The sequence below is a fragment of the Lycorma delicatula genome, chromosome 6, assembly GCF_047948215.1.
Source record: "Lycorma delicatula isolate Av1 chromosome 6, ASM4794821v1, whole genome shotgun sequence".
Classification (NCBI taxonomy): domain Eukaryota; kingdom Metazoa; phylum Arthropoda; class Insecta; order Hemiptera; family Fulgoridae; genus Lycorma; species Lycorma delicatula.
This window is the reverse complement of record NC_134460.1, coordinates 37025668-37038263: the sequence shown is the minus strand read 5'-3', so window position 1 is coordinate 37038263 and position 12596 is coordinate 37025668. Positions and strand designations below refer to the sequence as shown.

The 12596-nt window shown below is 24.7% G+C and overlaps 1 protein-coding gene and 2 pseudogenes across 8 annotated transcripts in view; all 3 read left to right on the top strand.

The window, feature by feature from the left end:
• LOC142326990 (uncharacterized) overlaps positions 1 to 12596 on the top strand; it is a 201380-nt gene that overhangs the window by 168683 nt on the left and 20101 nt on the right. The gene's annotated exons all lie outside the window — the stretch shown is intronic.
• On the top strand, positions 4467 to 5361 carry LOC142326509 (cytochrome c oxidase subunit 2-like; annotated as a pseudogene).
• LOC142326508 (ATP synthase subunit a-like) lies at positions 5517 to 6105 on the top strand (annotated as a pseudogene).

The following is a 12596-nucleotide window of genomic DNA, read 5'->3' as shown; positions in this document are numbered from 1 at the left end:
TATCTAATCCTGGTTTAAATTCAAATTTACATAGAAAAAAAAAATTTATTGTAAAAATTTCACCTAAATACAAAATATTAAAACCAAATAAGACTAAATTCTAAAAAAATTAACTTGAACCTGAGGAATAACCGCAAATGCTGGCACAACATTTTTTGGTTCTAAAAAATATAACTTAAATTAAAAAATAAAATTAAAAAGCCTTAACACTGAAAATAAAAATTAACCATTAAGGATATTTAACCTAACAAAAATTTACATGCGTTATAAATTTAAAGCCAAATTTTAAAACAAAAATCAAATTTTTTTTAAAACTATATTTAAAGGGGACCTTAACTACAAAATTTTAAACAACAAATTAAACAAATTACATTCAAAAAAGGATCTCCTCCCTTGTGCAAATACAACTTCAAGCTACCCCTAACTGAAGTTAAATAAATTATAGCTTAAACCAGTCAATAAAATCAAAAGCTAATAATTTAAGAAAAATAAATATTAAATAAAGCTACCCCTAACATTATCTAATTTAAATAAAAAAACAGTAGTTAAAATAAATATAAGTAAACTTAAAAGTTGATATCTAAAAGCCACACAAATATAAGATAAAGCTACCCCTAACATAATCATAATTTTCTATAAAAAAAAAAACAATGGTTCAAAATATATAAAAGTAAACTTAAACAACAATAATCTTAACATCATAAATAACAATAGTATAATAATAAATTTGTTTTTAAAGAACCAAAATAAATACTTAAATAAAACATATGTAATTATTTTACCAAACTAAACCTTAAGATAAGAATTAAACCATGAGGTTTTTTTTTTTTTTAATAATTATATATTTTTAAATACACTTATTATAATATAATTATATTCCTTAGGTTTTTTAAACTTTAAAATTTATTTGAATGAATAAAATTATTTTTAATAAAATCCTATTTAATTTAATTAAAAGTTGATTTTAATTAAATCCTTATAAAATAAGTATTTAATTAAAATTAAAAATGATTTTTATTAAATATCTTATTGATGCATTTAATTAAATAATTTATTTTAGATGATTATCTTTACAAAAACTATTTTACATTAAAATAAAAATCTATATTATATTAAAATCTTTATTTAAATATAAGAGGTTATCTATTATATAATAAATTTTTTAATTTATATAACACTTATGAATTAAAATATTATATTTAATAAGATTAAGTATTAAAGGGAGAAATAGATATATTTAAATAAATATATTACTATATATAATATATATATTATAATATAACTATCTTTTTTCTTTTTTGTAACATAATAATTAATCAATTGAATGATATAATATAAATATCTTATTATAACGAAAAAATTTTTGTTGAAAAATTAAACTCAAATTGCAAAAAATTGCAAAAAAATTAAAAAAAAACCAAATAAGCAAATAATGTACCGTATAAAAAAAAATGATATATAAAAAAAAAAAAGGAAAAAAAACAATGGATTTTTATACTCAAGCAAGATGCCTGATTAAAGGATTACTTTGATGAAGTAAATTAAGTGAAACCTCACTCATGCTAAATTGTAAAATCCAGAATTAAACTGAAACTGAAGAAATCAAAATTCTTAATGCATCACACATCCTTTTACAAACAGATAAGCTAAATTAAGCTTATGGGTTCATACCCCATCGATGAATAAATTCTCTTTTTAATTAAAATAAATTTATCAAAAACAATATTTATCACAACAATAACCGTAAGAATTATCATAACAATATCCTCCAACAGAATAATATTCTCATGAATATCTATAGAAATTAATTTAATTTCTTTTCTACCCCTTTTAAAAAAAAGAAATAAAATAAATGAACAATCTATAAAATATTTAATTATTCAAAGAATATCCTCATCAATTATAATAACCTCAATAATTATTAATGCTATCATTAACTGCCCCATTAATGAAAGAATTTTAATAATAATGAGAATTTTAATAAAAATAGGTATAATCCCATTCCACCTATGAGTACCAAGAATCATGCAAATAATAAGATGAGAAATATGTATAATAATGATAACTATACAAAAAATCATTCCCACAATTATTGCAACCCAAATAACCAGAATTAAACTAATAATAATATCAATAATTATATCAATAATTATGGCACCAATCTCAGGAATAAAACAAACATCACTAAAAAAATTAATAGCATACTCATCAATCTCAAATTCACCAGTAATAATCTTTTCATTAATAATTTCAAAACAACAATTTATTCTTCTATTAATTATATACACCATAATCAACTTAACTATAATAAACACGTTCAAAAAAAATAATATCAATTTTTTAAACCAAATCAATACTCAAATAAATTTAACAAAAACATCCCTAATAATTTCATCATTATCAATAAGAGGTATACCTCCAACTACAGGATTTTTAATAAAATGAATAATTATAAAATCAACAATTTGTATAGCACCAACAATTCCATTAATTATACTAATTTCATCAATTATATCAACATTCATATACTTGAACATAATAATCCCTACAATAACCAAATCAAATAAATAAAAAATAAAAAAAAATAATAAAAAAAGAATCAACTATCCCGATTATCTTAAATTTAATAGGAATTCCAATAATAATAATTTTTAAATTAAACTAAAAAGAAGGATTTAAGTTAAAAAAACTATTAACCTTCAAAGTTAAAATTATTATTATAAATAAGCCTTAGCAAGTAATGCATCTCTATATTTGCAATATAGAATCATAATTGAATACAAGACAAATAATGAGAGGTTTAAAACCTTAAATAAATTTACAATCTATCACCTAAATCAGCCATCCCATTCTTAATGAATAAATTAATATTTTCAATAAATCATAAAGATATCAGAACTCTTTATTTTATTTTTGGGCTCTGAGCTAGACTACTTGGAACAATAAGAAGAATAATTATCCGATTAGAACTAATACAACCTGGGTCAATAATTAAAAATGACCAAATCTATAATACCATTGTAACATCACATGCATTCATTATAATTTTCTTTATGGTTATACCAATTATAATTGTAGGATTTGGAAACTGACTAGTTCCTATAATAATTGGTGCACCAGACATGGCATTCCCACGAATAAATAACATAAGATTTTGATTACTACCACCATCAATCTCACTTTTAATTGCAAGATCAATAGTAGGGTCAGGATCAGGAACAGGATGAACTGTTTACCCTCCTCTCTCAGCCCAAATTGCACATTCAGGACCTTCAGTAGACCTAACTATTTTTTCTCTTCACATTGCAGGATTAAGATCAATCATAGGAGCAATTAATTTTATTTCAACAACAATAAATATACGACCAAAAGGAATAACTATAGAAAAAATACCCCTTTTCTGTTGATCAGTCCTAATTACAGCAGTTTTACTACTAGTATCATTACCAGTATTAGCTGGAGCAATCACAATACTATTAACAGATCGAAACTTTAATACTTCATTTTTTGACCCCATAGGAGGGGGAGACCCAATTTTGTATCAACACTTATTCTGATTCTTTGGACATCCAGAAGTATATATTTTAATTCTACCAGGATTCGGATTAATCTCCCACATTATTACAAACGAAAGAGGAAAAATAATAACATTTGGTCATCTAGGAATAATTTATGCAATATTAGCAATTGGAATTTTAGGATTTATTGTATGAGCACACCACATATTTACTGTAGGTATAGATATTGACACACGAGCATACTTTACCTCTGCAACTATAATTATTGCAGTACCAACAGGAATTAAAATCTTTAGATGAATGGCCACTATACAAGGAATAACAAAAAAAAAAAAATCACCCCAAATAATTTGATCTATAGGATTCGTATTCCTATTCACTATTGGAGGATTAACAGGAGTAATTCTAGCCAACTCTTCAATTGATGTAATTTTACACGATACATACTATGTTGTAGCCCATTTTCATTACGTATTATCAATAGGAGCAGTACTGATTTCCACTAATAACAGGTATAAGAATAAATAAAAAATGATTAAAAATTCAATTTTCAACCATATTTTTAGGAGTAAACCTAACATTCTTCCCACAACACTTTTTAGGCCTAGCGGGAATACCACGACGATATTCAGATTACCCAGACAATTACATGACATGAAACACAATTTCATCAATGGGATCATTAATTTCAATAATCAGAATTATAATATTCATATTCATCATATGAGAAGCCATAGCATTTAAACGAATTACAATCTTTAAAAACAATAAATCATCCTCAATTGAATGATTTTCAATTACACCACCCCCTGAACACTCTTTTAATGAACTACCACTAGTATCTAAGCCATTCTAAGAGTGGCAGAAAATTGCCATGAACTTAAAATTCATTAATAAATTTAAAAAATTTCCTTAGAAATATCATCATGAATAAAATTTAACATAATAAATAGAGCCAGACCAATTATAGAACAACTATTAAATTTCCATGATCACACTATAATAATTCTATTATCTATTACAGTAACAGTAACAATTATAATAGCAACAATAACAAAAAATAAATTATCAAATAATATATTAACAGAAAATCAATTAATAGAAACAATTTGAACAACAATACCAGCAATTATCTTAATTTTTATCGCCATCCCATCAATTAAAACCTTATACCTAATAGAAGAAGTAATTAAACCATCAATTACTATTAAAACAATTGGACATCAATGATACTGATCTTATGAATATTCAGACTCTAAAAAAATAGAATTTGAATCATATATAAAACCACAAAATGACTTATCATCATTTCGACTAATTGAAGTAGACAACCGAATAATTATCCCATTCTCAACACAAATTCGAATAATTGTATCATCATCTGACGTAATCCACTCTTGAACAATTCCATCAATAGGAGTAAAAATAGACGCAATCCCAGGACGACTTAACCAAATAAGCCTAATAACTAAAAACCCAGGAGTATTTTTTGGACAATGCTCAGAAATCTGTGGAATAAATCACAGATTTATACCAATCACTATAGAAAGAATTAATATAAAATCAGTCATTAAATGAATAAAAACATAAAATTTATAAACATTAAGTGACTGAAAGAAAGTAATGGTCTCTTAAACCAAAATATAGTAAACATCGAATACTCTTAATGAAAGAAGCTAGTTAAAAAAAAAAAAAAACATTTAACTGTCAAATAAAAAATACATTTTATGTGCATCTTGATTCCACAAATATCTCCTATTATATGAAACATCATATTAATAATAACAACAGCCACAATCATAATAAACATAACAAAATTATTCTTTATAACTAACCTAAATACAAATAAAAAATAAAAAATAAAAAAAAAATAAAATTTTATATTAGCTGAAAATGATAACTAGACTATTCTCAACATTTGATCCAATAACTAAACTTTTACAAAGAAACTGAATACTTATAATAATAACAACAATAATTCTACCAAAATGATACTGAACCAAAAAATCTCGAATAAATATAATAATAAAAATAATAGAAAAAAAACTAATAAATGAATTTAAATTAATAACTCACCAAAAAGAAATTTTAATCATAGTAATATCAATCTTTATATTTATCATAATCAGAAATATAGTAGGATTAATCCCTTATGTATTCACATCTACAAGTCATTTAGTAGTATCAATATCAATTGCATTACCAAGATAATAATACAAGATACATAATTACAACATACAGATGAAAAAACTTCACAAATGATATATTCAAGCACATACTACCAAAAGGAACACCCTCAACCATTTCACCAATAATAATTCTAATCGAAACCACAGGAAATCTTATTCGACCAATCTCACTAGCAGTTCGACTAACGGCTAATATAATTGCAGGTCACCTACTAATAACCCTATTAGGAAACACATCATCCATTAAAATCTTAGTATTCATTATACCAATTCAAATAACCTTAACAGCATTTGAAACAGCAATTTCAATAATTCAAGCATACGTATTTGCCACACTTGTAACTCTTTATTCTAGAGAAGTACCTTATGAAAAAAAATTAACCATCCATTTCACATAGTAACAAAAAGACCATGGCCAATTATGTTATCTATAAACGTAATAACAGTATTAACAGGAACTGTAAAATGAACTCAAACAAAAGAATATAACTTAATAATATTAGGATTAACCTTATCAACAATGTCAATAATATTATGATGACGAGACATCACACGAGAAGCAACATTTCAAGGAAATCATACAAATAAAGTAAAATCACTAATAAAAATAGGAATAATTATATTCATTGTCTCAGAAATAATATTCTTTGTATCATTTTTCTGAATATTCTTTCACTCAAGACTACCACCATCAATTGAAATCGGAATAAATTGACCAAAATCTATTAAACCATTTAACCCATTAGAAGTTCCCCTATTAAACACAATTATTTTAATCTCATCAGGAATTACAGTAACATGAGCACATCATAGAATCCTATTAAATAAACTATCAATATCAAACAAATCATTAATACTAACCATCATTTTAGGATTATACTTTACATTTCTACAAAAATGAGAATATCAACAATCCACCTTCACAATAGCAGACTCAATTTATGGATCATCATTCTTTCTAACTACAGGATTCCACGGTATTCATGTAATTGTGGGAACAACCTTCATTATAATCTCAATGGTACGATGCATAAAGATACATTTTTCAGCCAGACATCACCTAGGTTTAGAAGCAGCAATCTGATACTGACATTTTGTAGACGTAATTTGATTATTTCTATATCTTTCAATTTACTGATGAGGAAAATAATAATAATCTTTTTTAGTACAAAAAGTATAATTAGCCTCCAACTAATAGATTAAATAAAATTAAAAAGATAATCAAAATTACAATAACAATAATTTCACTAAGATCAATCATTATTATAATAATAATATTCACAATATTAATCTCTAAAAAAAATAAAATAAGACGAGAAAAAAATTCACCATTCGAATGTGGATTTTCAAAAATATCATCAACACGAAAATCGTTTTCTACTCACTTCTTTTTAATTGCAACAATCTTCTTAATCTTCGACATTGAAATTTCAATAATCATACCAATATTCTCAACAAAAATAATAATTATAGAAGAATGACTAATTTCATCAACAGTTACAATCTTAATTCTAATTATAGGACTTGTACATGAATGAAAAATAGGAATACTAGAATGAAGAAATTAAGGAGAATAGTTAAATATAACATTTACTTTGCAAATAAAAATTATTGAATAATCAATTTCTCTTAAATAGAGTAAAGAAGTAAAATTACAATTAATTTCGACTTAATTTTAAGGATAATCCTCATACTCAATTTAACTGAAGCTAAATAGAAGCTATTCACTGTTAATGAAAAAATTGATTATATCCAGTTAAAAGAATAAAAAGTAAAGGAGCCGCTAACTACCTTTCAAGTGAAATCACTTTATTCTTATTTATATAGTTTAAAAAAAACAATACACTTTCAATGTTTAAATAAATAAATTTTATAAATGTCCAGAGAAAAAATTCATAATAACAATTTCAATGTTAGGCTTTTAATTAAGCTATCCGAACAAAAAAAATAAAAAATAAAAAAATTAAAAAAATAAAACTTAAGAATATTTAAAGTAAACCTATCAAAAAAAAAAACCTAACCATTGCAAAAATCCAACTAAACCACCCGAAACAAAATATTCTAATCAACCCGAATCAACTAATCTATAACTAAAATAACAAAAACTAAAAAACCGATTTAAAAAAAAACCTGAAGAATAAAATCTTAAAAATCACATAGAACTGAAAAAATAAAAATAAATTAAACCAAAATAAAAATATAAAAAAGTCAAAACATCAAAAAACAAAAAAAAAACAAAAACAAAGGAATCAACTTAAAATCAAAAGACAAAACAAAAAAAAAATCATCCTCAAATAACCAAAACATAAAAGAGCCAACAAATAAACAAGAAAAATATAAAAAAAGAAGAGAAATATTTATAAAAAAACTGTAACAAAAATTAATATAAGGAAAAAAAGAATTGGAAGAAAATAAATTATAAATTAAACGTAAACTGTAAATAAAAGTTACACCAACAAAAAAAAAAAAAAAAAAAAAAAAAAAAATTCTATAATCAAATAAAAAAAAAAACTCTAAAATAAAATCCTTAGAGTAAACAAAAAAAATTAAGTAAACATAAACAAATTAAAGAAACAAAAAATGCTGAACTCACATAGGGACATTGCTTTACCAACCCACCTACAAATCGAATATCTTGACTACCTAAAAAACAATGAATAAAAATTCCAGAACACAAAAAAAGTAACGACTTAAATAAGGCATGAATCAACAAATGAATAAAACAAAGAGTCAAAGAACCTAAAGAAAGAGTAAAAAATATAAATCCTAATTGTCTAAGAGTAGAAAAGGCAATAATCTTTTTTAAATCATTTTCTAAACAAGCAGCAAATCCAGATAAAACTATTGTAACCAAAGAAATAACTATTAAAAAATAAGTATCACAAAATAAAATAATTAAACCGAATAATTAAATAAACACCAGAAGTTACTAAAGTAGAAGAATGAACCAAAGAAGAGACAGGAGTAGGAGCTGCTATAGCTGAAGGCAACCAAACACAAAATGAAAACTGAGCACTTTTAGTAAAAGAAGCAAATAAAACTAAATAAACCAAAATAATAAAATCATTATTAAAAAAATTAATATAAAAAATATAATGAAAAGAACCAAAATTGATAAATAAACCCAAACACAAAATCAAAAATACATCTCCAATACGATTCATTAATAAAGTAATAAGACCAGAATACAAAGAAACTCTATTTTGATAATAAATAACTAAACAATAAGATACCAGCCCCAAACCATCTCAACCCAACAATAAACAAATAAAATCAGGTATTAAAATAAAAAAAACCATACTTAAAATAAATAAAAAAACCAAATAATAAAAACGAACTAAATTTAAATCACCCCTTATATAACCTAAACTATAAAATAAAACACAACCTCTAATTAAAAATACAAAAGACATAAAAAAACAAGAAATTCAATCAAAAAAAAAATCAAACTTATAGAAAAGGAATTAAAAAAAAAATAATCACTCAAAAAAAAAAAAAAAAAAAAAAAAAAAATTAGTATCAAAAACTGATGTCAGTGTGAGAACAACCACACAGTCACTAATGATGGACACACATATATGATTTGGAGTGTTTTAAAATAAATTTTTAAAAACATTTTATTATAGATTTTGTTTAATGTGATATTGCGAAAGTTTACATTTTTAAATTAAAATCATTGCCTACTGACATGCACTAAAGCATAGATAAAGTTTTATCAACACAGCTATTATTCTCAAGCAGTACTGTTTATCACTTGTAGCCATTACACACATTAGTAAAATAATGTGTAACTGTTACCCATGATGGTACAATTAAAACTATACACTTCTAAAAAACTTAAAAACATTCACTAGCCAGCTACAACAAAACTATATATTACACAAATAAATTAACAGTTAATATAATCTACCTTACCACCACGTTGATACGTTCTCTAGATCTTTCGGCTTACTTGGAAGCAATCATCAGGAGTTAAAATTAATGCATTACATATACTGTATTACTAGTACACTGCAAGTATACTAGTAGGACGGGGACAGTCATGACTTTCTAAATTTTAACTATGATTTTTAAACTTTGACTTTAATACGTTAATCTTAACTCCTGATGATGGCTTCCAAGTAAGCCGAAAGATCTAGAGAACATATCAACATTTTGGTAAGGTGGATTATATTAATTTTTAATTTATTTATATAACATATCAGCAGTACCATGTTTGAGAAATAAACTACATTATACATTTCAGAATTTCTAACTTTTAGAACTTTATAATTTAGAATTCTTTACTTTTTATATTATTAGTCTGTTATTGCTGTTGAAGTATACATTAGTGTATAAATTAATTCTCAACTATTTATTAATTTTTACTATTTAGTATTTTTGTAGCCTATTACTTTTTTCTTTTTCCGTTTGGGTGATTTGTTGGTACCATTAAAAACAACTTACTTTGCATTTTGTTTTCTTTTCTCCCAGTACTCTTACATTTTTGACTAACTTTGATTCTTTATCTTTTAAATACATTTTCACCCTTATTCCTCTTAGTATTTCCTGAAAACTCTTGAATTTTTTATTTCATTTCTGAAATTATTTCAGTTCAAAATTTCTTCTTTAGTATCTACTTCCTTAGATTTTCTTTGATTTCTTGAAACCGGTTATTTTTAACTTTTAATTTTGAAAGATAAGTAAAGATTCTTTTTTTTTCATTTTTGTTCTCCATTTTTTTAATGTCTATCAAAACCTAATCTTTTACTGATAAACTATACTGTTTTTTTTTCAAATTTCTTCATTTTTAGAAAGTTAGATTTAAAAGCTTTTTTGCCAGTCTGTCTAATACTAACAGAGGAATAAATTGTTCTTTTCTTAGTAACATATTGCACTGTACACTTTTTTGTTGTAACCAATTTACTACGTCTGATTTAACTTTTTTGTTAGCACTTTTTCTGCTAAAACAAATTGATAGGAGCATTATCCATAATGACTGGTGGAATATTAAGATTTCTAAATGGACAATATTTACTATTTATTCATTAAAAGCCTTTTTTATATGTAATTCATTTAAGGTATTTATACTTTCTAATAAAAATGTTTGATATTAGTTAAATTTTTGTTTATATTTTTATCATGTATTTGAATGCTTTGTTTAAAATAGCACATAATAATAAAAGATTACAATATAAGAGTATCAAACCTATAAACAACTGAAAACTCATAAAAACCTTTTTTCATCATTACTGCCTCATTTATTAATTATAATTACTAATATTTGCTTCTAGGAGAAACTATATTTTTATGATTCATCAGAAATGTTTTTGTAGTTGTGTTTTTGTTGTCTCTGATCTGGACTTATACACCAGGAACTTTCCATGTTCTCTGAACTATGGATCAGATCATTGCTAATTTATATCATAATACATTAACTGGCAAACTCAAAATTTAGAACTTACGAGGAAATCTGTAAAAAATGTTTATGAGTAAATTGTCTTTTACAATTGTGCTTTTTACATTTATTTCTCTATCACAAATTCTTTCTATTTTTTTTTTTTTTTTATGTTCTACTGTATTTGTCAAGAACTGGTTTTGGCTTTCATTAGATAATGTGTAGAAGGAAGAAAATATAATATTTCTTTGATCTTCTTTCACTTTTAATGAACACTTCATTTAACAGTCACAAGGTGGTATTCATCTCCTTGTTCTTTTGCCTTTTTATGAATATTTCAGCCTCACTTAGCTGGATTCCTTACCTTTTTCCTTGATTTAATCCTAAGTTCCTTTTCTGAGCTGTCTGCTGATGAGCTGATTCCATTTATTTCTACATTTTCGTACAACTCAGTTGTTATAGTATTGTCATTATATTTTTAAGATTAGGCTTATTTTTTCGTCTGAAAATCATTTCCTTTTCCTAGAATCTGATGTATCACAATCACTAGCAGAACTAAGTTCACTCTGTGAAGAAATTTACAAATCAGAATTGTCAGAAAGAAACAAATAGTTTCCTGAAACTGGAATTTCTACTGTACATTCTTCTGTCAAGGTCTACTACTGGATCTATAATTTCTTGAAATCATTCCCATGTCATTTCATTTCATTAATCCACATTATTTCATCTAATTAATCTAAGCCTGAAATTAACGACATTACAGTTGCAGATAGCAATATCAGCTAACTTTAATTAATACCTACCTGAATGTAACCTAACCTAAAATAATGTTTCCTGAGAAAACGTGATAAATTTAATCTATTTTGTTTTTTTAGCACATACATTTCAAAATAATAACAATTGTGTTTCAATGTAGATGTATATTATTAAACTTAAGTCAGCAATTTTTATTAAAACTTAATGGAAAGAAAGAATATCCTCTGGTACAATTATGAAATGACAAAATGTAAATAAAAAATAATTAAATCATTTATTTCTAACATACCTGATTTATCTTTAACATCCTCATTTTTCTTACATAACTCCATAATTTTTTCACCTCTAGTCTAAAAAACTTTACCAGTAAACATTTTAATAATTCACAATAAAACTAGCACTGCTGGCCTCTATGGCGCAAGTAGTAGCATCTCGGTCTTTCATCCAAAGTTCCCAGGTTCAAATCCCGGTCAGACATGCATGGTATTTGACATGCTACAAAATTATCATTTCAAATCAACCTCTAAAACAGTACAAAACAAAATTTAGCACTTGTATCTTATTTGGTAACCTTAGGTTACATCAGCTGTTTTTATAGTAAAAGTAAAATCATAAGTCAATTGTGGCAAAGAAGTATGGCATTTATTTTGGTGCAGTAACAGCCAGTTACTGCACCAGTTTCTTATTAAAATAAGAAAACTATTTATGATAAGTACAAGAAAATCCAACATTAACATTGATGGTTCTTGTTCAAAA